The following is a 27,818-nucleotide window of genomic DNA, read 5'->3' on the forward strand; positions in this document are numbered from 1 at the left end:
TTATTGGTATTATTTTGGTAAGTTGTCCTGCTTTTAAAGGTTTGACATTGTTTTAAATATAATGGGTGCCTTTTAAGCGTAACACATCAGAAAGGCAGTAGCTAGACATGTTTATGCGGTTTCTTCTTTCTTTTAAGAATGCATTTTTTTTTTTGAAAATAAGCTTCTGTGGGCTATAAAATTAGTTTTGTAAATTTTATTTGTATGCCTCCTTAGAACTGTGTATCTTGTGTGGATATAAAAATGACAAGATTTAATTTCATAGCTGGTTTTAACTCAAAAATTGACATTTTTAAAATGCTAGTAAATATAGGCAAAATATCTTTACATGTAAAGCTACGTTTCTTTGTGTGCGTGTGTGTGTGTGTGTGTGTGTGTGTGTGTGTGTGTGTGTGTGTGTGTGTAGCTGTCTGTGAGTCACACATTATGACTTGTGAAATGGACCACTAGGGTCTCAATTCCATCACAGTCTAATTACAATGTGTATGCAAGAGGGTTTATGTGTGTGCAATTATATGTACCTATCAATAAAAGCTATAAGAAAAATCTAGGCAAGCTAGAGTTTGCACTGTGAATTCCTTAAACTTCTTGTATTAGTGGCATACAGGATATATGCAAATGACCCCCTTAATGACATCAGGTGTTTCAACTATAATGCAGTTCTGAATGTCGATGACTATTTTTTTTTATAGTCTGTTATGGACAAATTCAAGCCAATAAATCCAAACCCCAAAGTTATAAGCACCTTCCTGAGAGAGCAAATTATACAATAGTGAAATTTAATTGCTCTGATTTTTGTTGCTGCTTTTATGTTTGTTTGTTTTTTTTTTTTTTTTAATTGTGTATGCATGTGCTTAAGGTGTTAGATCACTGATCTATTTGATCCATTTTCAAGTTCAGCCAGTGAACCTACTTGCTCTGAATCATAGAAACATAAGCCACTGTGAGATTTGGTCTACATTATTAGAAATGCCAGAAGAAAAGCTAAATGATCAACCTCTTTTTAAATTATTTACCTAGAGTGGTAAGTTGGTTTATACTAGCATGAAATGCATTAATTCCCGTAAGTATTTTTTATGCTATGTCTATGAAAATTGAGGATAATTGAAAACTGTCTTATGTATTTATATTCAGGATGGTATGGGGAAGGCAGAAAATGTAACATTCAACCTTAAACAAAATGAATAACTAGAGAACTAATATGATAAAAGTGTAAGGTGGCAGAAAAAATACTGGTGCTAAAACTAAACTAAGGTGGTCAGTGTTAATTTTTGGCAAATTACTCATCCGTCATCTTATTTAATAGATGACAAACATATGACGTGCTCTATAAAGGATTGAGTTCAGAAGTAGTCAATAAAATACAGCATCTCTTGTGTCAGGATACAAATGTTGAAAGATGAAATTGGCCAATGATATCCATAATTACACAATGTGTACAAAGGCTTAAAGAACAATCATAGAGGCCTTTGAAAACAAACTCAGATTAGGACTGCAGATATACTAGATCAAATGTGTGTGGGGCACTTAAAAGAAAAATGTATAACTTGTTTTATATATACAAAATAGAAGGCCATTCTAAAATAAAAAAGGAAGTATGTTGCAATCTTCTAAAGAAGTCAGTAATTGTAAAAATGGAGAGGGTGAATGGTGGATTTTTCCAGCCCTCAGTAATGTGTTGTTCAATCCTTATGAAATCATTCTAAGCTTCAGTTTGACTGGATTTCCTTTTTTCATGTTGCAACATATTGTGAGATAATATGTACGTTATAGCTGTGGTTAGAGAATAACTTTGCATTATAAATACTGGAGCACTCTAAAGAAGTTACCAGTCTCAAACAGACTAACTTGTGAAACTGTTGAGGTATTCTTTGCATCAAGATGTGGAAGAAGGGCATTGCCTTGTTTTTTATTGCATCACTTGTGTTGCAGGCTACTCTTGCAGATGCAGGTAAGCTTGATTTTCTATTACAGGCAAAAGTATTTCAGTACAGTACCAATTTTTATAGAGTTCACCGTTGTTTTCCATTATATAATAATTTTTTCATAGTATGTAAGTGATTCAGAGATCACATGATTTTGATAACTTGTCTTTCGAGCAGCACTAGATGTAATACTCCATAAAGCAAAAGAACAATTCATGGTGATATAATGATAAATAAGGTAGGTTGACATTGATGTGCCATCTGTAAGACCATACATTGTCAGTTTAGTCTTCAAAACTCATACTCTGATGCAAAAGTTCAAGGATATTTGTGGTATTCTTGCCTATAATGCAAATCATTTAAAAGAAAACAAAACAACTATTGGTGGTGCAACTTTCCACTAATTGTCAAATAGTAAAAAGTGTGCCTGTCATTATGTGGGTGCATCCCCATGCATCCATGGCCTGACAGCACAGAGGTTAAGGCACAGGACTACCAACTAGTAGACCTAGGTTCAAAACCTGTCTGAGGAACAGCTTGGCAGCACCAGTATCTGTGTGGAAGTAAAGCCCTGTGATCTATCTCTTTAATATGCCACAAAAATCTTTTTGAGTCTTCCCATAGTATCACAATGAGTCGATTTCAACTCAGAGACAATTATTTGCTTTTTTATGTAGGCATGAATATTTGTATGTGCACATCTGTGCATGTGTCTGTATCTGTGTGTCTGTATATGGGTGCATTCTGCATTACAGATAAATGCCAAGGCACCATATTAGAGGTAATTATATTGGAAGGGTGCAGAAAGCAGAATTCAAATACAATGGGCTGAATTTTGTTAAAACAATCATTGATCAATACTGATTCTTTAATAGATATAAAAAAAATTCAATTATTAAAATTATTATCATGACAGCAGTGTTAACAGATGGAAGAAATAGGAATTCACTTTTTTATATATCTCCACTGTTCCTAAGTAGGATCTGAATTATTGACTTTTTAAACTAGTTTAATGGCAGTAAGTATAAAGTTGTAGTTTCATACTTGCCACATGCCCCCATAATAAGATATTAGTTTGTTGTATTAAAAAGAAAAAGAAAAGTTTAACAGTGAAAATGTAGCACAATCAAACTTTTCTGAAAGCTAAGCTTTACTGTTGAAACTACAAAAAAATGGAGATATACATTTAATCATTCTTGGAAGACCTGTTGCCAGCTAAACTATTTGAATTCATCCACTTAAGTCTTTGTCCTGAATACGTGCATGTTTACATCTGTGGAATACACTATCAACATGAAAAACATGGATAATTAACCTTAAATATATGTTAGAATAAAAAGAAATGTTACAACATATACTGCATTCTTAAAGTCTGTCTGTTCTACTCATGAAATAAAGTAGTGTGGCATTCCTCAGATTACGTGCTTTTGTCATCACCACACAGAATCAGAATATCTGCACAGCTGATATCAGTTAAGTTAAATCTAAGGCATCCACCAGTAACAGACTGCATTTATGTTCTGAACAAAGTCTGAAGACTTATAAAGTCTTCAAGTTTTGAACATTTAAGTTGTTTATGGGCACCAAGATTCTGAGGCAAACCTGGCATATGAATTGTATGTAATACTAACCTTCATTTGTTGCTATTGTTTAGCTGATGATGAACAAAATTAGAACATTTCCAGTGGACACTAATTATACCCAAAATAATGTTTGTTGTATGGAATTGTCTGTGTCTTGCTAAATTTAGCAGTACTTGTATGGTGTCAGATAAATGTTTAGCTTAGTCTTTCTTTTTTCTCTTTTCTTTTTCTTTCTTCCAGCTGTAACATGGAAATATTACCTTTCACATTAAAGAAAACCACACTAAACAATTAACCAAAATAAAAATATTTGGGAAATAATCCCAGATAATATAATACATGAAATTACCAGTCTTTACTCTTAAATTCTGCAAATAAACCAATATTCACATTTGGATATTTAGGGTAAATAGCACCTAAATAGCACTGGTTTATTCAAAACAGATGCGTGTCACAAAATTTATCCCCGGGATTCAGGAAGCCGTATTTTCCATGCATGAACAGTGCAGGAGCTCCTGCATGGAAAATGGCCACTGAGCGATCCAGGAAAGTGCCGTTTTCACTTGCACGAGTGGCCCTACACTGTTCCAGCATGCAAAATAGGCAAATATGTAAATCACCTCATTTGCTGGTGAAAACTATGCAAATGAGGTGATTTTGTGATCCAGCAAGCCACCAGGGCTCCGTGCTAGAACAGTGTTAGTGCAGAAATATATTCAGAAAATAACTAAGTACATTTCTGCACCTGACAAAATGGAAGCATGACAGCTCATGTAAAAGCATGTATTATGTTTAATACATATGCAAATAGCCAAATATAAGGTCATTGCCATTAAAAACAGATTATATTTTTTAAAATTAAACTTTTTTTTTGGCCAATCTCAACCATTTAAGCTTAGGGCAGTGGTGCGCAAACAGGATTGTGCTGAAAATAAAAAAAAAAAAATGGGAAAAGTCAATTTTAAGTGAATTCTGCATTTTGCCATTACAGTCAATGGCATGCAGAATGTAAACAATACTGGGTAGCACTGGTTGTCAAGGGGAAAGGGTTTGTTTAAGTGCAGTAACTAACAACCTACACACTGGGATATGCAAATGAGGGCAGTTATACTGAAGCACAGATTTCTTCAAAGTGTCAGTTTGTATCTAACCATGTAGGTACAGCAATAGAACAGTACAAGTGTAAGAGCTGAATGACTTCATAAGGGGGTATGTCATGCTTTCTGTAAGCTCATTGGATCTCTGTTGCCTGTGTTTCAGCTTAGCTAAGCACAGCTAAGGAAGGGGGAATGTCAAATGTGCCTGAGCACTGTGTACATAGCCTAAACTGGTTTCCGTGGCATGCACCGTGTTTTAAACCAAAAAAAAGAGGAAATGGCAGCACTGTTTACATTTGAGCACTGGGTATGTGCGGTGCACCACAGGGCCTAAACAGGGAGGAAGTAGGAAGGGGAAATAGCAATAGAAAGGCAATCAAGGAGAACTAGCATAGTTGACAGGTGAAATGTATCAGAATCAGCCAATTACACAGGCAGCAGCCCAGCACACAACTATAAACTATGCAAACACCTTTCAGTATGTTTTTTCCCACAAACTCTACACCACCGGTATACACAGACAGGGAAATTTTACCTGACAAAACTAACAAAATGTTAGGGGCTGCTGTCACTCTCATACATCAATATGTGCAAGAGGCTGAGGGTGGTGAGGATGTGAATGCTGATGACCATCCCACAGTGAGAAGGAGGAGAAGAGTGTACAGACCCAGGGTAACCTACCAGGGGCTACATGAGCTGGAGACAGTGGAGCACTGTAGGGTGGACATGGACATTCTACAGCAAATTGTTGAGCTGTGCCAGCCCCGCCTCACACACAGAACCAACAGAGGGGAACCATTCCAGTGGATACCAAGGTATGTGTAGGCTTAGGAATACTAGCCAAAGGTACCTTCCAAAGGGCAACTGGGGATATCATGGGGATCTCATAGGCATCAGCATCCAGGGTACCATTTTCTGGATGCCATGTCAGCACATGCCAGTGAGCACATATATTTCCTCAACATCCATGAGACATTGACCAGCAATATGCATCTCTTCCATCAAATATCAGAATACTCTGAGGTTGTGGTTGCTGTAGACTGTATGCACATACAAATCAAAGCACCACCCGGCGAGTGGGCTAGTGTCTACATAAACCACAAGGGCATCCGCTCCATCAACTGCCAGGTTGTGTGCAATGCCCGGGACATTATCTTGAATGTGTGTGCTGGCAGCCCTGACAGCTATCATGACTCCCACATCTGGCATATGACACAGCTGTACCAGTTGTTTGCCAGTGGGGACATCCCATATGGCCACCTAGTGGGGGAAGCTGGCTATGCACTGGAGCCGTGGCTGATGACACACCTCAGAAATGCACACACACCTGAACAAGAACTCCATAATGAGGCACATACACAAACCAGAATCATAATAAAGCGTGTTTGGGATGCTCAAGTCATGGTTCCACTGCCTGGACATATGTGATGGAGCCTTGCTGTACTCTCCAACTACATGTACACAAATGTTCATAGTATGTGCCATGCTACACAATATGATCCTGCAGAAACAGCTGCAGCAGAAACCGCATGGGGCTGGGCCGCACAGCCCTCCACCATGGCCAAGACCAGCACAGGCACAGAGGGACTCAGAGGAGGAACATCCTGAGCCTGCTCCTGTAGGCAGAAGGAGGCATACCCAGTATGCCCAGGCCTTGGCAAAGAGGCAACACATAGCACATACACTGACACGGTAGGGACCCAGGGAATAACACCTCCCTCTGACTCACACATACTGGAAAAGGGATGCCAAACATGACACTACCTGTGCTTTACCATGTATAGGGAGTGTACTATGTGCATCTGACATAGTCAGCCCTCCAGCACCATCCTCAATACTGGCCCAGCCACAAGGTAAGTCACCCTTCCTATCAATTACTGAATGGAGTAGTATGTTCTGATAGTTGTATGTACGGTATGGACATGAGCATACAAGAGAATCTGGTGGCTGAATGGGATGGCAGCAGATAGTGGACACCTATATGGGCAGCATGAAATCCATAACAAATACTGGTGTCAATATACTAGGCAGTACTAGACAAGGTGACAAATCCCACCGCAGTACATTAGTAGCCCAAATAACTGTGTGTGTCCATAGGACACACACATGCATGTCAGTGAGGCTCACATACCCACAGGACAGGTGTAGATGACCATAAAGAAAGGTTGGGCTAAGGCCTCCAATTGATGTCAATGGTGAACAGCCCCCCTTCAGACCTACAGAGACAGACTACAACAGGTCTGGCAGTTGTATGTTAGTTCTGAAGGGTAAGAAGTCTGAAACTGAAATGTAGGTCAATAAAACGTAAGATGTGTATTCTGCTGATATGCCTCCAGTCTGCATGATAGGTCAGAATAGCATACGAAATGGAAGCCAACAGAGTTCCGGAAATACCAGTACAGTCATAGTAAATGTTTAAAGTTGTCAGGTTTGCCCCACCCCAATCCTATGTAGAAATGCAGTAACATTTAAGTGTGAGGAGTAATATCAGTGGAGCACAGATTACCCGAGCTGGCCCAATCTACAGGATAGATAGTTGCATGTGTACAATATGCAGGGGTCTGTGTGTTAGGTTGTGGTGTGTTTTGACAAGACTGACAAGGGCAGAAGCAGACAAGGAATCTCGAAAAAGAATCTGAAGAGTGGGGGAAGGACTATAGGGGGGATTATAAACAGAGACCTTTCAAGGGACATTATTCTAACAAGAAATTTAAACGGTGAGTCATGTAATGATATAAACTTGCTTATTAATTTGTCTGGTTGTGAATTAACATAGGAACAAGTTGATGTTTTAAATTTGGGATTAAAATTTGTGCCGCTGTTTTACCTAGGGCTCATGCGGTTAGGCAAGAAATGTTTCGCTTTTTGAGAAAAGTTTTTTTGAAAAAACATTTTTCGAAAGTTACGTTAATGAATGATGAAGTTTGAGGTGACTTCAATAGTAATGAATCTGATGATAGTTTTTTCTCCTGTTCATATGTAATTGAAGATTTGCATGATGTTGACATGGGGGGCATTGTGATTTGTAATGCTGAGAAAGCAATTGACATGACATATATTCCTTCGTTAAATAAGTTTATTCCTCCCTTTGATAATCCACGTATTTCCCAGTTTGGGGCTATGGTAGGATTTGAGGGGGATAATATTTGTGAGTCTGTGTTGTTGAATAAACAAGATATTAAATATAATTTGACATCAAGGGAATGGAAGGCACTAAAGTCCTTAGAAAAGAGAAAGGACATAGTAATAAAGCCTTCTGATAAAGGGAATAAAATTGTCATCATGAATGCAGCTCAGTATTTGAATATGTGCATGTTACATTTAAATAACACCGAAGTATATGGGAGATGTAGCATTATAGAGTATAAGAAAGCTGTAACTGAATATGAAAAAAAGCTTGATAAATATGTTAAGAAGGGCTTTTTTTCTAAAAAAGATGTTAAGGATAAGTTGGTTAATTGTAATAGTGAAGTGGCCTTCTTTTTTTGTTTACAGAAAATTCAAAAAAGTTTGACAAAGCCTCCTGGCAGGCCCATTATTTCTGCTTGTAAATATCTTTCACATAATATGGGCTTACTTTTACACAGAATGTTATTGCTTCATGTTGTAGTATCTCCTGCATACATCCAAGATAGCTCTGATTTGTTGAGAAAAATTTCCTCTCTAAAATGGAATGAGAGGAAGTTCTTTTTAGTTTTAGATGTTAAACGTTTATATACCTCCATTAAACATGCAGATGGCCTTAGAGCCATCCATTATTTTTTGGGCAACAGTCCTGTTGTTAGTTTTGTTATGGAAATGGTAGATATTTGTTTGACAAATAATTTTTTTCATTTTAATAATGAATTGTTTAGACAATTACAAGGTACGGCTATGGGGGCAGCGTTTGACTCCATGTATGCCAACCTTTTTATGTCTTTTTTTGAAATTCAGTTTTTATTTAAGTTAAATTTTATGAGGTCACATGTGGATTTTTTTTTTTCGTTATATAGATGATTTAATTTTTGTATGTGATGGAGGTTTGGATAAAGTGGATCATTTTGTGTTAGAAATGCACAATAACCCGTTAGGTTTATCGTTTGATGGATTACAGAAAGGGAGTAGGGTGGTTTATTTGGATTTAATTTTGGAGGGAAATCTTGATGGTAATATTTCCCATACTGTTCATAGGAAGTTTATTGATGGGAATCAGTACCTCCATGCTTCTAGTTGTCATCCTCCCCATGTTTTGAAAGCTTTACCATACGGGGAGGTACATCACATTTCTAGATTGTGTAGTGATGAGGATGTGTTAACGAGGGAATTGAAACAAACTAGTAACATGTCTGTGAGAAGGGAGTACGATCCTGATGCTTTGAAAGAGGCTGAGAATAGAGTTTGGAAAGAGATATTTGGATGTGTGGGGAGTATTGATAGTAGGGCATATATGGGGACATTTCAGGGTCCTAAGCCTACTAAAGAAAATTTTGTTGCTCAGAATAAGACAGATACTATGTATTATGTGTCTGTTTACAACATTAAAAGTGAGGAAATGAGAACTTTAGTGGAATATTATTGGAATTATTTAATTGGAGATAGGTATTTGGCAAGAATTTTACCACCTAAACCCCTATTTTCTTATAAAAGGGGAAGGAATTTGAAGGATATGGTGGTACATGGGAAGTTTAGTTTACAAGTGGTGGTTATACCTACTTCTTTAACTTTTAAAGGAACATTAAGTTGCAATAAATGCAGTATTTGTAAACAGGTAGAGAAAGCCTTTTATAGTATAAATGGGACGAAATTTGAACCTAGAGAAGTTTATTCTCGTAGGAGTAAAGGAGTTGTTTATACCTTAAAATGCCCTTGTGCCTTATTTTATATAGGAGAAACTAATTGAGAATTTCGTGTCAGATTCATGGAACATATAAGGGATATTAGGAATAAAAGGGAGGATAAAATAATTTCCCTGCATTTTAAAATGTTACATGATAGTGATGCTTCTAAATTAAAAGGTACTGTTTTGGAAACAGTGAAATGTTTCTGTGGAGATGAAAATTTATTGAAACATAAGTGGAAGTATAAAGAAAGTATATATATTTTAAAATATAAGACATTAGTGCCTAATGGCCTTAATAATGATTTAAATTGGAAATGTCTGCTTTAAATTCTTACTAATTTATTGTATAATTGATGTGAATTTGTGGAATACGTATATAAAGATGTGTGTTTTTGGTTGTTACTGTTTGTTACTCTTTGAAGGTGGTTACACCGAGGTGCTAGAGAAGAGAAAGAAGTAAAAAAAGTTTTAACTTTCTTGCCTTGTGATTTATTTGTACCACAGTCGGTAGTTTGGGTCAGAGTTGTATTTCTTCTAGATGTACACAAATGTTCATAGTATGTGCCATGCTACACAATATGATCTTGCGGAAACAGCTGCAGCAGAAACAGCATGGGGCTGGGCCACACAGCCCTCCACCATGGCCAAGACCAGCACAGGCACAGAGGGACTCAGAGGAGGAACATCCTTAGCCTGCTCCTGTAGGCAGAAGGAGGCATACCCAGTATGCCCAGGCCTTGGCAAAGAGGCAACGCATAGCACATACACTGACATGGTAGGGACCCAGGGAATAACACCTCTCTCTGACTCACACATACTGTAAAAGGGATGCCAAACATGACACTACCTGTGCTTTACCATGTTTGGGTAGTGTACTATATGCATCTGACATAGTCAGCCCTCCAGCACCATCCTCAGTACTGGCCTAGCCACAAGGTAAGTCACCCTTCCTATCAATTACTGAATGGAGTAGTATGTTCTGATAGTTGTATGTATGGTATGGATGCGAGCATGCAAGGAAATTGGGTGGCTGAATGTGATGGCAGCAGATAGTGGACACCTATATGGGCAGCATGAAATCCATAACAAATACTGGTGTCAATATACTAGGCAGTACTAGACAACGTGACAAATCCCACCGCAGTACATTAGTAGCCCAAATAACTGTGTGTGTCCATAGGACACACACATGCATGTCAGTGAGGCTCACATACCCACCACCAGCCTTAGCCAACAGGACAGGTATAGATGACTATAAAGAAAGGTTGGGCTAAGGCCTCCAATTGATGTCAATGGTGAACAGCCCCCCTTCAGACCTACACAGACAGACTACAACAGGTCTGGCAATTGTATTTTAGTTCTGAAGGGTAAGAAGTCTGAAACTGAAATGTAGGTCAATAAAATGTAAGATGTGTATTCTGCTGATATGCCTCCAGTCTGCATGATAGGTCAGAATAGCATATGAAATGGAAGTCAACAGAGTTGTGGAAATACCAGTACAGTCATAGTAAATGTTTAAAGTTGTCAGGTTTGCCCCCCCCAATCCTATGTAGAAATGCAGTAACATTTAAGTGTGAGGAGTAATATCAGTGGAGCACAGATTACCCGAGCTGGCCCAGTCTACAGGATAGATAGTTGCATGTGTACAATATGCAGGGGTCTGTGTGTTAGGTTGTGGTGTGTTTAATATTGTCTGGAAGTGGTCAGCATGTAGGCATGGAGGGTTGTGGCTTGGTGGCTTATGGGCAGTACTGTGGTTGACAGGGCCATGTTCTGACAACTGCAGAGCCAACCACAATGCTTCTCAGCAATACCCATGTCAGCAGTCATCCATACTCACTGTCCAGATGTCAAAATCTGTCACGGTCTGAAAAATGGACATGTCATGAATTTGGGCACATACATACATGCAGTACACAGGTGGAAGTACCCTAGACAAAGTGCATAAAATGTAACTGTCAACTGCCCACAGCTTTGGAATTGTACATACAGGTTAGCAGCACATTAGTTGTCAGTGTAGTATGGAATACTGGTGTAGTCTGGACAATCACTGGCAGACCAGAAAAGGCACCATTATGAAGTAACGAGAGACTGCCTATGTCTCTGCACAAGGCAGCATAAGGGGAATGCCCCAGCTATATATGTGAGTCAGTTGCAAGTAGCTTTCATACCACACTTGTACTCAGCTCACCCTACTATCAGCCATAAATTTATCACAGGTCATATCCTTGCTGTTGGGAATGAGTACAGTATGACCCCACATCTCTATGGGAATACCCACAGAATGCAGCATGCTGAGAAGTGTCCTTTGCAGTTGTGTCCCTATCTGTAAGCAGCACCCTGCCTGCATCCAGACCAATGGATCAATATAAACAGGAAGTATTGCCATTAACACCTTGCACACTTATTCTGTCACCCCAAAGAAATACACTGGCTCATAGCCTGGGAATGCCCACTGATCTGCTACAGATGGCCTGCATTACTACCAAATGCCCTGCAGTTCTCTGTTAAATGCCTGTGCCTCACACATAGTGCCAGTGTGTGGTATTTCATGGGGTCCTAACAAACAACCTAACACAGTCAACAGAACACAAATGCAAGGCCATGTTGACAAATCCCAGTAGCATGCCCTCCATGTCCTACTGCATGAACTGTGGACCAATCCATAAATACCGCTGGGATGAAGGGCCACCTATAGGGATACTTCTCAGATATTGCTTACATAATGTTAGGAAGAGGATAGAATAACAGTGGGGGAGTGTAGAAGCATGGACGTTGTGGGGTGTGTGAAGTCAGAAACTCTGATGTGTGCCCATTCTACCCCTGCCTGCAAACCCAGGAATGGGTGGCTACAAACCTGCTTGTAAACCACAATGTGAAGGGGAATTGACCAGGTATATGAGCCCTGCCTCTGGGTAACCTGGGTGAATCTGTACAGCTGAGAGGTATGGCCACTCTGTTTAGTTGATATATGTACAAGAATGGGATCCTCAGCCACCATACTACCAAGGTGCTGGACCATTTACACAGACCCATCAGCAAGTATCTGTAGCTACCCTTCCAGAATGGCAGGAGTGTGCAAGAATATGTACGCTGTGAACCACAATACTGGGGTCAGCTTCATTCTTCTTGTATTTACTGGTAAATAACTGTAAGGAAATAATTGTATCTGTCAGTAGTTGATGACATAATACATCACAGTGTAAAACAATACATATGTCTGAATATCTCTGCTAACACCAAACATGTAACACAAGCAGCACAGACAGTAGTAGTCACAGCATCCCCTTATCTTTCTACCATCGTGACTCCATATTGTCAACCTATCAACAGATATCCTGCAGAAACAGATTGCTAACTGTAGGTGTAGAACACCAAACCATGGACTGGAATACAACTCTACCTGGAATGGATTCACACAATCAATACAGAAGGTCATACCGGGCATGCTCCTACCCTTAGAGAAATTAAACCTATGTCTGACAACACAGTGGACTATGCATATCTGTCATTTGCAGATGTCTGTGCACACACACCAAATTGCACACCAATTATGCTACTCATACACATTCAATAGGAATACTCACACATATCTAAGCTCAGCAGACTATAATATGTCAAACATACATGCACACACAGATGTGGGGAAGAGAGAGACAGACAGTGACAGAGAATTTCATTATGAGGCCTGTCCCACCCACTGCACATCTGATTGGCCTATATCACATGATATGCTGATGTCAAGTCACTGAAGAGATTCCTTTTGGTAGCCTTCAGCACTATAGTGTATGTGGTGCTTGTGATAACTGTGTAACACGATAGTACTAATAGATATTCATGTAGCATTTGTAAACTCAGTCCTGTCAAATGTGAAGTTGTGTGTGAGTGAGTGTCTGTGTTTCTGGAGGAATGATTTATGGCTTTTCCACACACACTCTGCACTTCCCATTGCCCATGTTAGCACTCCTGCTGATGTCAGTCACCCTGAAATAACCCTTTGGGCAAAACTCAGCCCTGTAATCTCTGTGACACTCATGATAAATGTGTAATACTGTAGTGTAGCAAACTAGTTAGGTAGGAGGTCTAATCCCAGACATGCCAACTGTTAAAGTGTGTGTGTGTTTGGAGAAGAATGATTTTAAGACCATTCACACTTACTACACCTCCAATTGCCCTAATTTAGCACTTCTGTGGATGTCAGTCACCTTGAAATAACCCATTGGCAAATTCTTAGCCTATAAGCTCTGTGGCATGTGCAGTAACTGTGTAAAATTATAGTGTAGCAAACTAGTTAGGTAGAAGTTCTAAGCTGGGTCCTGGCAACTGTGAAAATGTGTTTCTGTGTTTGTCTTTGATGACACCTGACGTTGTGGACATTCACACTTACTACACTTCCCATACCCCTCCTTTAGCACTGATGCTGATGTCACTCACCTTCAAAGATACCTTTGGACAGCTCTCCAACATATAAGCCCTGTGGTGCTTTTGAGAACTGCATAATGCCATAGTGTAACAAACTAGATAGGTAGGAGTTCTAATCCTAGTACTGGCAACTGTGAAATTGTGTGTGCTTGTGTGTGTGTGTGTTTGTGTGTGTGTGTCTTTGATGACACCTGTTTCTGTGGACATTCACACTTGCTACACTTTCCATATCCCTCCTTTAGCACTGTTGCTGATGTCACTCACCTTCAAAGATACCTTTGGACAGTTCTCTAACACATAAGCTCCATGGTGCTTGTAATAACTGTGTAATACCATACTGTAGCAAACTAGTTAAGTAAGAGTTCTAATTCTGGTCCTGGCAACTGTGAGGGAGTGTGGGAATTTGTTGACATCTCATTTTGTGGACATTCACACTTACTACACTTCCCTTATCCCTCCTTTAGCAGTGCTGCTTATGTCACTCACCTTCAAAGATACCTTTGGACAGCTCTCCGATATATAAGCTCCATGGTGCTTGCGTTAACTGCATAATACCATGGTCTAGTAAACTAGTTAGGAAGGAGTTCTTATCCTGGTCCTGGCAACTGTGAAAATGTGTGTGTGAGAGTATGTGTGTCTTTATTGACACCTGATTTTGTGGTCATCTATACTTCCCTTACCCCTCCTTTAGCACTGCTGCTGATGTCACTCACCTTCAAAAATACCTTTGGACAGATCTCTAATCTATAAGTTCCATGGTGCTTGCTATAACTGTGTAATACCATAGTGTAGCAAATTAGTTATGTAGGTGTTTTAATCCTGGTCCTGGCAACTGTGAAAATATGTGTCTTTGTGTGTCTCTGTGTTGACACCTGATTTTGTGGACATTCACACTTACTACACTTCCCATACCCCTTCTTTAGCACTGCTGCTGATGTCACTAACCTCCAAAGATACCTTTGGACAGCTCTCCAACATATAAGCTCTGTGGCACTTGTGAGGAATGCATAATGCTATAGTGTAGCAAACTAGTTAGGTAGGAGTTCTAATCCTAGTCCTGGCAACTGTGAAAAAGTGTGGGTGGGTGTGTGTGTGTGTGTGTGTGTGTGTGTGTGTGTGTGTGTGTGTGTATATCTTTGATGACTCCTGCTTTTGTGGGCATTCACACTTACTACACTTTCCATATCCCGCCTTTAGCACTGCTGCTGATGTCACTCACCTTCAAAGATACCTTTGCAGTTCTCCAACACATAAGCTTCTATGTGCTTGTAATAACTGTGTAATACCATAGTGTAGCAAACTAGTTAGGTAGGAGCTCTAATTCTGGTCCTGGCAAATGTGAGAGTGTGTGTGTCTTTCCTTTGTTGACATCTGATTTTGTGGACATTTGCACTTACTAGACTTCCCATAGCTCTTTTTTAGCACTACCTTCAAAGATACCTTTGGACAGCTATCCAACATATAAGCACCATGGGACATGCGAGAAATGCGTAATGCTGTCACAACAATACATAGCTAGGTAGGGGGTTGAAACTCAGTACAGGCAAATGTGTGTGTGTCTCATTAGTATGCTGTGTGGGTGGGGGTGTGAATGTGTAATAACAGGATCCATTGCAGGGCAGGTTTTGCTACATTTTCATATTGAGTACCCATATGTCCCAATATCACATTACAAGGCCAACAGTTATCAAACACTGTAGAGGCTGTTGTAGACAATCCACAGCCATGAATGTATATATAGGCAACCATTATAACACCCAGAGACCTCTCTCTACCCACGGGTCATACACAAACACGCTTGGTTCTTTCTTTCTTCCTCTCTCTCTCTGTCTCTGTCTCTTTCACTCTCCCCCTCTCTGGTAGATGTGGAAAAATGCATCTGTTTTGCATAGGCTGCACCTTGACTTTGGTAGCTAATGCTCATAATCAGCTGATGGCCTGTGCGTGAATTGTAGTCCCCCACTTCTAAGTGCATGTGGAACAGCTGTGTTGTCATTCCTATAGCCAACTGCATGGAAGCATACTCCTATAACTAAGCACTGAAAGTTGGTGTTAGCCCTTTTCCTTCACTGTGAGCAGGACTTCATGTGGGTGTCTGACAAAAAGCATCACAGAGGGTAGTTGGAAATACCTCTTACAACAAACAATGTGGAGACAGGCCATCAAACTGGATTGGGATGTTACAGACATGGGGACAGAATGTAAGTATTGCTCTTCTACATTTGATTAATGGTTTAACAGGGTTTGTGTGGATATGGCTCTTCCGCATGATTTAAAGTTTGGCATGACAGTATTATGTGGTTGAGAAAACTCTCACCTGTAGGGTTATCTTCAGATTGGCCAGAGGTTGGAGTCTTAGATTTGGTGTGTTACTCACACATTTTCTGTCTTTATAAATGCAGTAGCATACTCTGATGATTGTACTCAGTAAATGGTAACATCCATGTGTGTTACTGACGTCATATCCCTCAGAAGAGATATGTCACAACAAATCCTGTTACATCAGCAATGTTTGTAAAAACAAGAAAAGAGAGACGTACGTTCACAAGTAACTAGAAAACAAGTCTTTTATTCCACAAAATGTCAGTATGAAGCACTTTTCGTTAAGCTAGATAGCAAAACTTCTTCAGATAAAAAACTTTGCTTAACTTATGTTTATAAATATACATCATGTGACTACATTGGTCATTAAAACACATTCTTTTTCTTACAAGATAAAAGCTGACACACACACACACACACACACACACACACACACACACACATATATATATATATATATATATATATATATATATATATATATATATAAAATATATATATTTCCTTTCTACACACATATATATTTTTAGTATGAGTTTAAATATCAAATAAATCTAAAAAAAAATTAAAGAGAAAAAGATCTTTTGTTAGGTATGTCAAGCACTTTTTAAGTTACTGACTTTTCTAGTTTTGGTTTTAGTTTCTGACGTCATAAGTCTGTTTTTTTAAAACACTGTACTGTATGTTTAAATTCAATGATTTGCTAATGAATGATGAATGCCTTTTAATGGCCAATGTAGTCATATGATGTATATTAAACATGAATTAAGCAAGGTTTTTTAGCTGAAGAAGTTTTGCTATCTAGCTTAACGAAAAGCTCTTCATACTGACATTTTGTGGAATAAAAGACTTGTTTTCTAGTTACTTATGGCTCTCTTTTCTTGTTTTTACAGTCGTTTGTGTTTGTTTATGTAGTTTTTGGAAGTACACTAGCAATGTTCTTAGTTCATAACTGTAATATGTCAATATTAGCCCTTTGTTTGTGCCTCCGTCCCCCAATTTTGTCACCCTTTATTCATATGTCATGCAGTAAAAGGTGGATATATACAGTATTCCATTATTTACTGACATAATTCCTGATATCAAGCCAGTGATATATCAGACTGCCAGACATGTAATGTATAGGACGCCTAATATGTGTGGAAAAAATCTGGGCATTCTGTTGTAGTCTGTACATTTGTGAGGTCTATGTACTTATGGTGATTGTTGACAGAGTATCAGTATTATGTAACAGTGCATTATGAATATGTTATTTGGCCTGTGTACAGACTGGGGTATATGTCAGTGCTCTTAGTCCTGGTCTATCTGTCATTGCATGCTGCTCTAGTTTCTGATACCCTATCAGCCTATATGTTTGTAGGGTCAGACTGAGACATGTCTCATACCACAGTCAGGCATCAGACTACACTGTGATTTTGGCCAGTATATGCAGGGTTAGTGTGTGAGTGGCAAACATGATGGCTTTTGTTCACACAGTCCATATACTGTACTATTACTTAGCCTTAGCATTATGTGACTGAGACTGTGTTGAGACTGGTTGTGGGTATGCACTTTAACACTGGTGTCTGTTACTCCATGCTGTTACATGCCTGTAGTGCTTGCTGTATTTGTAATTACATGTGTATTCCCCCACAGGTAAATTGGGTTAGTGTTGTGGCAGTCTGCCTGTAGTGTGGACAGTGCTTGGTGACATGCCTAGCAGCTCAGTGTATTTGCCCTAGTATGATGTTATGTCCAGATATTTGCCAGATGTACTGTTGCCTGGCCACCATACATGTTGTGTATTTCTGACAAAGCAGTGGGCTGCTGTGAAGATGCATGTCACTAACTAGTGTGAAGTATGTGGGATTGGGACCTCTGCTCCTCCAGTTAATATGTGTTAGGACAGACAAGAGGGTGTGAACACATCAACTTTGTGAACTTATCTACTCCAGTATTTGTGATATATCCCCATTTTCATGGCTTTAAACATTCCCTTTGTCAGGTTTGTTGCACATTTCTTGTACTAAGGAGTTCTGTGTATACCTCCCAACTGAACAGATTGTTTCAGACTGTCCATGTCTATTGCTCATATTTCTTCTGTATTCACAGGATAATTACTATGATTTGTGTGGTACTTCCTATGATGATTTTATGGTGTCTGTCTGTAACTGATGGCATACATGTCAGTTACAGAAGAGCCTTCCTTCACAACATGTATGTTGACACAACCCCTGTCACTGTAGCAACATTCTACATTTATAAGTGTAATATGTACATTACGTTCCCTTGCACTAAGCATTTGAGAGTTATGGTGCTGAGGTATGACTCCACTGCATGTCATGGGCATATGTTTTTTATATATATATATATATATATATATATATATATATATCTATATATATATATATATATATATATATATATATATATATATATATATATATATATATATATATATATATATATATATATATATATATATATATATATATATATATATATATATATATATATATATATATATATATATATATATATATATATATATATATATATATATATATATATATATATATATATATATATATATATATATATATATATATATATATATATATCTATATATATATATATATATATATATATATATATATATATATATATATATATATATATATATATATATATGGATATATGTGTATGTATATATATATATATGTGTGTGTGTGTGTGTATATATATATATATATATATATATATATATATATATATATATATATATATATATATATATAATTTTATGTTTAAACATGAGTGTTGTATATACCTTCTCAGATGTATCCCAGCATATTAATCTGATATGTGTATATTTACATATAAGAACATGACTGTTTCAACACTAGTTTCACTTACATGTACTAAACAATTGTGGTAGTCAAAGCAGTTGTTCACTACTATTCAGTATGTTTACTGAATTGTATATTTGAAAATGCAACAGACATCTGCACAGCTCAGATGGCTTAGTGGTTAGGTGATGTGCCTATAGTGTGCAGGTTTCTGGGTTCAAGACCTATATTGGCTATTTATTTTGTTGCTGGGCAGAGAAAGGGCTGATGGAGACAGGGTGATTAAGGTGTTTTAAAGCAGCTTTAAGTGGGTTTGCATGGATTTGCATGAAGCTAATCACTAACGTACAGTTAAATGAATACACGCTTACACAGTGTAGGCCTCGCTTATTAGTGCACAAATCCACTTAGCATTTACATTTAAGCAATGCTTACACCTGCTATGCACACCCAGCCCTGGTACCAGTGATCACATTCCAGTCTGATCCAATGGCAGGGTAATGATATCTTTAATAACTGTATTGAATTCCATTTACATAACATGCTTCTATGTGTTGTCTTTACAGCAACAAGGGGTGTGAATAAACTGAGACACCTGATTATACATGGGTAGTACCACAATCCTTTATCTATGTATGTGTTTCATACTTGGGTAGTAACCCAGGTTATATGCAGTCACACTTGCATGTATGGTATCATTACGTTACTACTTTTAACAGTGCTTTTCCAAGTAAGAGTAGATTGCAGATTGTAGTGCTGGAACCATGCACCCCTGCATGCAAACTGGACTCTGAGTACTGACTATAATGTTATTGGTGTTTGTATTTATGCATCTCTTAGTGAATATTGATCTGCTGTGTTGATAGTAACTATAGACTACCATGTTTTTATGGACATTTCATTGAGGATTGCTGTAATGTAGTAATGGCATACCTATCACTCTCAGACTTCTATCTGTCAAAACATTCATTGTAATGCATAACCTGTTGCCTATCTACTTTCTGTCTGTCCTCTGTACAGATGTGCAGATGTCAGGTATTCATCTTGGCTGCTTACAGGCATTCTCTGATTGACTGACACTGACATGTCTGCCCAGCTGTGTTATGAATGCCCCAGCTAGGAAACCCCAGTCTGTATACACCACATGCCATGGATACCTCAACCAGACTACCACAGTCAACAGAACATTTTTGGGTACAGGTCCCTAACCCAGATGCTGGCCATATTATGCAATATGTGTTGCATACCAATTGGATAACCTCACTGGCCCTCTTCAAGAGAAAACCAGATTAGTGGATGTTGAATATAACTGTCTGCCTGGGGATCACTCAAGTGGCATCAGTTGATAGATGGCCTGCTGACAAATATCAGGTGCCATGATACCAGTGTATGCACATGCCCTGCTCTTCTCATCTCTCCATGGACATTAGCCTGGTACACACCTTGAGACACCTACACCTATGGACCTCAGTACTGACAAATGTGTTTGTGTGCATTACTGGGTAAGTGCTTGTGTGGTCATAAACTTGTACTTGGAAATACTCTGAGGGCCTTCTCTACCACTAAGACCCCCATTGCTATACTTAGAAAAGGCTACTGCTGTAATGCACATTAAATGTACCTTGTGACTCTTCACCCTATGGGCTACCTGGTTGCAGTATCAGCATAACACTGTTCTACAAATGGGTAGATAGGTGTGGTTTACCCTCTGAGTCATGACAAATGTATGTGTGTGTTTGTATTTGTGTGCAATTGTGTGTGAGTGTGCATATTTGTGAAAGACCACATTCCAAGGCCACAGCCTCCAAATACATTAAACCTTGCCATACATTATAAGGGATGGTGATGTTGCTGGCAATAGGACACCCATGACAAAACCCTCACCCTACTATCCCTGTGACATGTGCAATAAATGCATATCCCTGTAGTAGCAATAATTAGATAGACAAGGGTTTGTATTGCAATTCTGGTTCATGTGTGATTGTGGGTATATCAGAGCATTATCATGGGTTTCAGTGAGTACAATATCCAATGTGGGGTGGGGGTGGAGGGTATACTGTCTTTACACCATGGTACCCCCAGTACATGTCCCAGGGTCCACTGAATGAGGACCATTGTGACCATCAACCATACAGGCAATTGATGACACTCTTCAGCCCAATGATGCATGCGCTGGGGTCAAAACCTCTGTAACAGTATGGACTCACTGGCAAGGTAGTCAGCACTGCTAAACCCAGGTCTGTCAAATATGTCTATATGTGTTTGTCAATGTGTATATGACAGCATATAATACTATGTATTGTCCATTAACACCCAGTACATTTCCCGTTGTCATACTGTACAAGGCCTGGTGATGTTGTTCACTTTACAGGAAGCTGGGGAAACACCTCACCCTACAAGCTCTGTGGTGTGTGCAATTAAGGCCAAACACATTAGTAGCAATAAGTACCTATGTAGGGGTTCTAATTTCAGTGTTGTCAAGTAAGTGTGGGTATATGTGAAGGGATCTACTTCAATTTTCAGAAAATACATTTCCCAGGAGATCATCTGTCTGAGAACTAACTGGCAAATGGTAACATTGCAAAGCAGTCATCCTGCGGAAAATCATTCCATCAGAAATAGTAGTGGATGTGTAAATGCCCTTTTCCTCACTGTACAGCTGTACACTGATACTGGAGTTGGTATACATAGTTGGGTGTGGTTTTTGTGGGCACAGCCACCCACAATGGGCTATTGTTTGTATCCCCCCACTTACTGTGCCGTTATACTGTCCAGTTTATGTTAAGAGGTTAAGTAGTTGTGAATCATACTATGTGGGGTTCTACACCACCTCACATGCTCCAGTGTGGGGGGCTGTGTCCCCCATACCATTACAACTATGTATACCAACTCCAGGATTGCAGTACATTGGGGAAAAGGACATATACCCTGCCAGTACCAATTCCAATTAAATAAAATTTGGCGGACTGGTTATTTACTGATGTGATGTTTTGGCAATTTGGTCTTGGTGGAATTATAAATGCCAACATGAGTTCTCTGCACAATGAAGTACATCCATATGAACAATATTCTCTGTGTATTGCATCAACACAAAAGCCTGTCCGTGTGTATTATTTACAAACATTTGATGTGTGCCACTCAGTACACTTACCATTGTCCACTGTAGAAGAGCTGCTTACATCAGCCACCATTCACCCACCTGTATACACCTCTTAGACCTATCAGCCATGTGGCACATACAGTAACTGTTGTACAGACCTGTCACTTGTGTTCAGCTGTACACAGGATATGACATAGTCAATATGTTACCACAGTGCCACACCCCTTATAGGAAAGGACAGCAGACCAACATCCTCCTGATAAACGGACACCTAGAACACAAACAGAATACATTATGGAGACCACACTCAGTCAGTGTTAATATCAGCAATAATGCATAATGGCTGGACAGCTACACACCCTGACAAGTAAGCATGAAACATTCCAGCTGACAAAACTTTAAACAGTATTACATTTCTAAACTGCCGTACATACACCCTGTGCATCAGAACCATATTAGCATGTCCCTGCATCGATGGTATGGATGACAGGGATGTGGCATAGGTATCATCATATACACAGGCTGTGTTGTGTGTATGCCAGAGGCCTAGGCTGAGCTGTTTGGTTGACATCATGTTTGTGGGTTAGGGGGTTGTTCACTAAATGGCCTATGCAGACGTTGTGTGCGTAGGTATGGAGGTGCCCTAGCTGTGATGGTGATGTGTGTGTCTATGGATTTACAGAGTTCTGCCATGTGGCTCCCCTATACAGGTGTATGTTGGACAGCTGTGTACCATACATGGCAGAGTGTACAGTTCACTGTGGCCGGTCATGGACATGGGAACTGCACCTGCCAGGGGTTGCATGGGCACCATCAGGCAGAAGCCAAGTTATGGTACTCTCCCCTGATGATGCCATTTGTCTGCTGGATCTGCATCCCTGTTGGGACTGGCCAGGACCATGTGCACATGGCCTGCTACATTGTGGTGTTACAGCACCCCCCTGTAGTGCTGGTGCTGGTACTGCTACTACGGGAGCAGGAGTGAGATGTCACATGTCCACATAGATGTCCACTTGCTGGTGATGCTGACCTATGTCCACATGGCTGATGCCCTACACACATCACATGTTCTACCACAAAAAACACACAGTTGAGGATTCTCACCATCTACTCAACCATCTACCTGACCCCTGCAAAATAATGGTGGGCATCTGCATGATCAGAAATGTTGTCACATACAGCAGGAAGAGTAGCCCACTTGAGCCTCAAACCATCTCTGGTGTAACATTCCATATGCGCCTCCATGATGGACCAAAACATGTATTTGGTGACTCCTGCTGTGGCACATCTGCCAGGGGCATGATAGTCAGCAGCCCTCCTACATGCACCCCTGTCCATCTGTCTGCGTGGGACCCAACCAGTCATCCAACTATGGCTGCTGTGTACAGGCACTTGCCATAGTTACCACATGTTCCTGTCCCATTACATCACCCACAAACTGTTCCTCATTTATGGCCACTGGTGATGAGGTATGTGTGGACATTGTGACTGTGTGCGGGAATGGGGTGGATAAAAGTTGGATGCAAACCAATGGCACAGATGTAGCCCCTGACAACCCTGCCTGTGCCTCACTATGCCTATCATCATTGTCAGAGTCTGTATGTACACATATCAGTTTGCCTGGAGGAGGGACCCTGACCCACCTCGCCACCTGTGAGGGGCATACAAGACATCAAAAGTAAGACCTGTGCATTATGGTTTACTTCTCCACACTCACACACACACACACACACACACACACACACACACACACACACACACACACACACGCACACTTACAGGTGATGTGGCGCAAATATATTACACAGACCTTTCATTACCCGACAGCTGACATGCATGACATATGGCACTCAATAGCATGCACTGAAGACATTTTTAATCCTTGTTACCAACAATATACATCTCTGTGATGCATGAGTTGTGTTAGTAGGTGATGCCCCTTCCCCTGGAACACACTGCAGCATTGTACACATTGTTGCTGTGCACCTGTACAGCACACTGGCATGTACTGTGCACCACTCCTCACAAATACACAGACCATTGCTGAATGTGTAGATGTCTGGCAGTTATGTTTCCTCTGCTGCTCACAGCCCCTATGTGTTTGTCTGACACATATCTGGGAGATAAGGTCTGATGTCAGTAATTAATGCCTGACTTTTGATTTGTAGATCTCATCATCAGCAGTGCATGTATGTGCAATAAAATCCAGTTACACTGACAACCTTCAAAGCTTCATGAGGATATGAGGAGTCTACACACCCCTGTTGACATGCCAGCCTCTTCTATGATATGCAATGGGGCCACAATACTGTATCTGATAACATTACTCACACGTGATATATGACATGTGCAATCCAATGCCTTATCAAATAAATGTGTTAGTCGTGGAGATGCTGAATGAGATGCATACAATATTTGGGTTGCATAAGTGTGCACACCCTTAAACCTATGGTTTGTTGAAGCACCTGTTAAGTGACCTACAGCAGTCACTATTCCTGCAAGGAGTATACTAGCATGGCCCATCTTTACTTGGCATTATTTGGTTTGTCTGCCCTACAAAGGACCCCTAACTCTGCCAGATTGCAAGGTCATCTCATGTGCACAGCCCTTGGTGGTCACACAGTGGCTTCACTATTGCTGTAGAGTCTGGTTTATGTCTGGAACAGTTGATAACCTTGACTGTGTTCAGATACAGCCATTTTTAGCTAGCTTTCTATGTATGCTTCAGTTTGCTGTTGTGTTTGAAGCTGATACCCCATCCCTATCCTCAGCCTTACTGCAGATACCTGACAACTATGGGCCACACATGAGTATTATTTTTCAGTGTTCCAAATTCCACCAGCCATGTCTACCAGCCTAGTCACAGCTAATGAACAGTAACCCTAAAGATGTACACTGGCACCAGTAAGCTAAAAGTTGGGGATGGTGGCCTTGAGGTGGAGTGAGGTGTTGCTTGTGTACCACACATATCTTTATGAATACTGCCTGTAGGTTTGAGCCTTGGTCTCATGACAACATTACACATTGCAATACATGCCTTTGGGAGACCTGATGTTATGCTTTTGCTACCTGTCCATATCCTTGGATGCTGTTTTATATGGGACAAATCTTCCATATGATTACCCTAACCTATAGGCCACATATATGCAGAATCCTGCTGATTTTCAACACAGGTGCTATACAGGCAGTACTTGCAGAACATTCCTGCAACTCTATCAGTGTTGCTGCATGTCTCTGGCCAGCCTCCATGACCTGTTTGCAACATGTTTTGTCATCTGTTTTGGATGGGCATCTGTTTATTTTCTACATCATTGTTGTCCCATATTTAATACACCTCTAGATCACTGCCTGTACTGTTGACCATGATATATGCAAAGGTGAGGTAAGGTTACTTTTCCCACTCCTGACTCATACCTTTCAGATATGGGATCCATTTTATACTTTGTAAGATGTGTGCAAGCAAAGGCTGCATCTGTTGTAGGCGACTGGTCAAATGTCGTGGACATACATCTTGGACAGCAGACAATTACTTGGTGTGACATTGTGGCCCTGCACTCAATGGCAGGTGTGTACTCAAGAAAAGTGAATGTTGTCAGTATATGACAAGCTGCATCCGCACTATGTTATTTGGAATGTGTGCACACATATGTTTCCAGTGTTTTGTAAGGTGTGTATACCCCATATTTGTTATCCTAACATGGGATTCTATATTACACATTAATTGATCATGTTAGGATCACATTACATGTTGTAAAAGGTGTGGAATGTGTTATTGTGTTCTGCCGTTGTATATTTTAGGAACAGTTGCCATTGTAATAGTGGTATATACACTGTTGTATCCACTGTATAAGGATAATGTTTCATATATGTCCCTACTGTAGGCCATTTGTCCCACCATTTTGTTTATCTCTGTCCACACATCTTGCACTGACATGTTGTGAGGTATACTGCAGGAATCTTACATACTCTGCAGATATGCCACCATGGTGACCACTGTGATGCAGCACAGTTAACACCAACAACAGTGAACATGTACAGCATGCATAATGTGTAGGTGTGTTACATGTGTGCATGGTAAACAACATGGCTTTAACATGGCCAGTGTATTGGCAAACCCGAACAAAACAACACCATACTCACCAGCCACAGGATGCTGTACCAGTTGTATACCAGAGGGACCTAAATAGTTGAGGGAGAGAAGTAATGTATGTAGGCACACCTGTGGCATTGGTACAGGATAGAGGCAGCATTTCAGCACATCAACAGTACAAACCAGAATACTAAGGATTATGCACATCTGTGCATTACTACACTCCAGCAACATGTTATCTTATCTGACATATGCATGTAGATACTTTACAGATAAAGATGGATAAGCAACAGTGTTCTGGTGATGTGCACCAAGGCCTTACCTGCACGATCCTCATCCATTGTGTGGGTGCCACCCATCTCCACGTTGCTGTCTTCCACTTCATGGCTTGTCTGGTGGGAAGGTACCCCAAGGCTGGTGAGGAGCTCCTCGGCGTGTGTTAATGGGGGCTGGATGGCTTGACCCACACGTGTGGCTAGCCATTCCCATGCAATGTCAGCAGCATGCTGGTGGGCATGGCAGATGAGATCAGTGCAACGATGCACACCTGCTTATAATTTTGGCTGTGCAGGCCAACAACATTTACCCTGTGGATGAGGTTGTTCCACTGGACGGTCATCTCCTGAAGATCCTGGGGTCTGCATCTGAATAACATATTCTGCATTAGGCCTGCACTTATGTGTCCCTGTACAGACACTACAGCAACATATTATTTGCTTTGAGTATTGCTGCTGTCCACAAAGGGGGATTACTCTATCATTGGTGGAGGCTGGGTGTACAGGTCAGATAATGCTGATTCCATTTGGCTACAGTGGATATAAAGTGTACACTCCCTTGTTACAATGCCTGGTATTTGTGCGATTGAAACATGACTCCACAAATGCTTATTTCAACATAGTCCTCTCCTGTAATGTGACCTATAGCCTGCTCATTCTAATTGAAAACATAATCTGTTCTGACAAAACATATGGGAAATAATACTCATTACAGTAAGACAGTTGAATGTGTGTGCACACCCTTAAAACTATATGTTGTGTAAACACCGGCTGAGATGATTACAGCATCCATTTGTCATGACACATCCCCACTTCGCAGTGGTTGCTCACCTTCCTTTAAACATATTTGTTTCATTTCAATAGAATTGCACAGGTTATGGGTCATATTTAAGGTGAGAAACATTTCATATATCACACAGACCTGGCATTCCAACAGGGCTTTGTACACTTTGGATATCCAGTGTGTATGGGTGTTGATATAGCTGCTGGTGGTAGGCATGGGCAGTGGATCATAACACAGTTATACACTTCTCTGATTACTACCTGATAATCATGCATACTTTAGTACCCATATCAGTGTCATGGCAATGCAAAAATCAGGACAACATGTGTGACCCTGTACAGTCAAGAGGTCATTGTATAGAGAACGCCATTATATTCCCTTGTAAGACATTTTATGGGGGAGGGGTATTAAATGTTTTTAACCTAGAATGCTAGAACATGGGAGAGGATATTACTAATAAGGCACATTAAGGTACATGGCTGTACATTTTCATACATTTCAACATGAGGACAGTGGTGGTTTAGAGCTTACTCACGTTTGTTTTCAGTACTACAGTAATTCTGTTGAATAAAT

The 27,818-nt window shown here is 39.9% G+C and overlaps 1 long non-coding RNA gene across 1 annotated transcript in view; it reads left to right on the top strand.

The window, feature by feature from the left end:
* Positions 1-1,509: 1,509 nt before the first annotated feature.
* The window catches only part of LOC122808004, a 155,223-nt gene continuing 128,914 nt past the window's right edge, over positions 1,510-27,818 (top strand). Inside the window, exon 1 of the long non-coding RNA XR_006365754.1 lies at positions 1,510-1,951. This is a non-coding gene — a long non-coding RNA (uncharacterized LOC122808004). The remainder of the gene's footprint in view (positions 1,952-27,818) is intronic.

The sequence above is a fragment of the Protopterus annectens genome, chromosome 1.part1 (genome assembly GCF_019279795.1).
Source record: "Protopterus annectens isolate FY-2018-M chromosome 1.part1, PAN1.0, whole genome shotgun sequence".
Classification (NCBI taxonomy): domain Eukaryota; kingdom Metazoa; phylum Chordata; order Ceratodontiformes; family Protopteridae; genus Protopterus; species Protopterus annectens.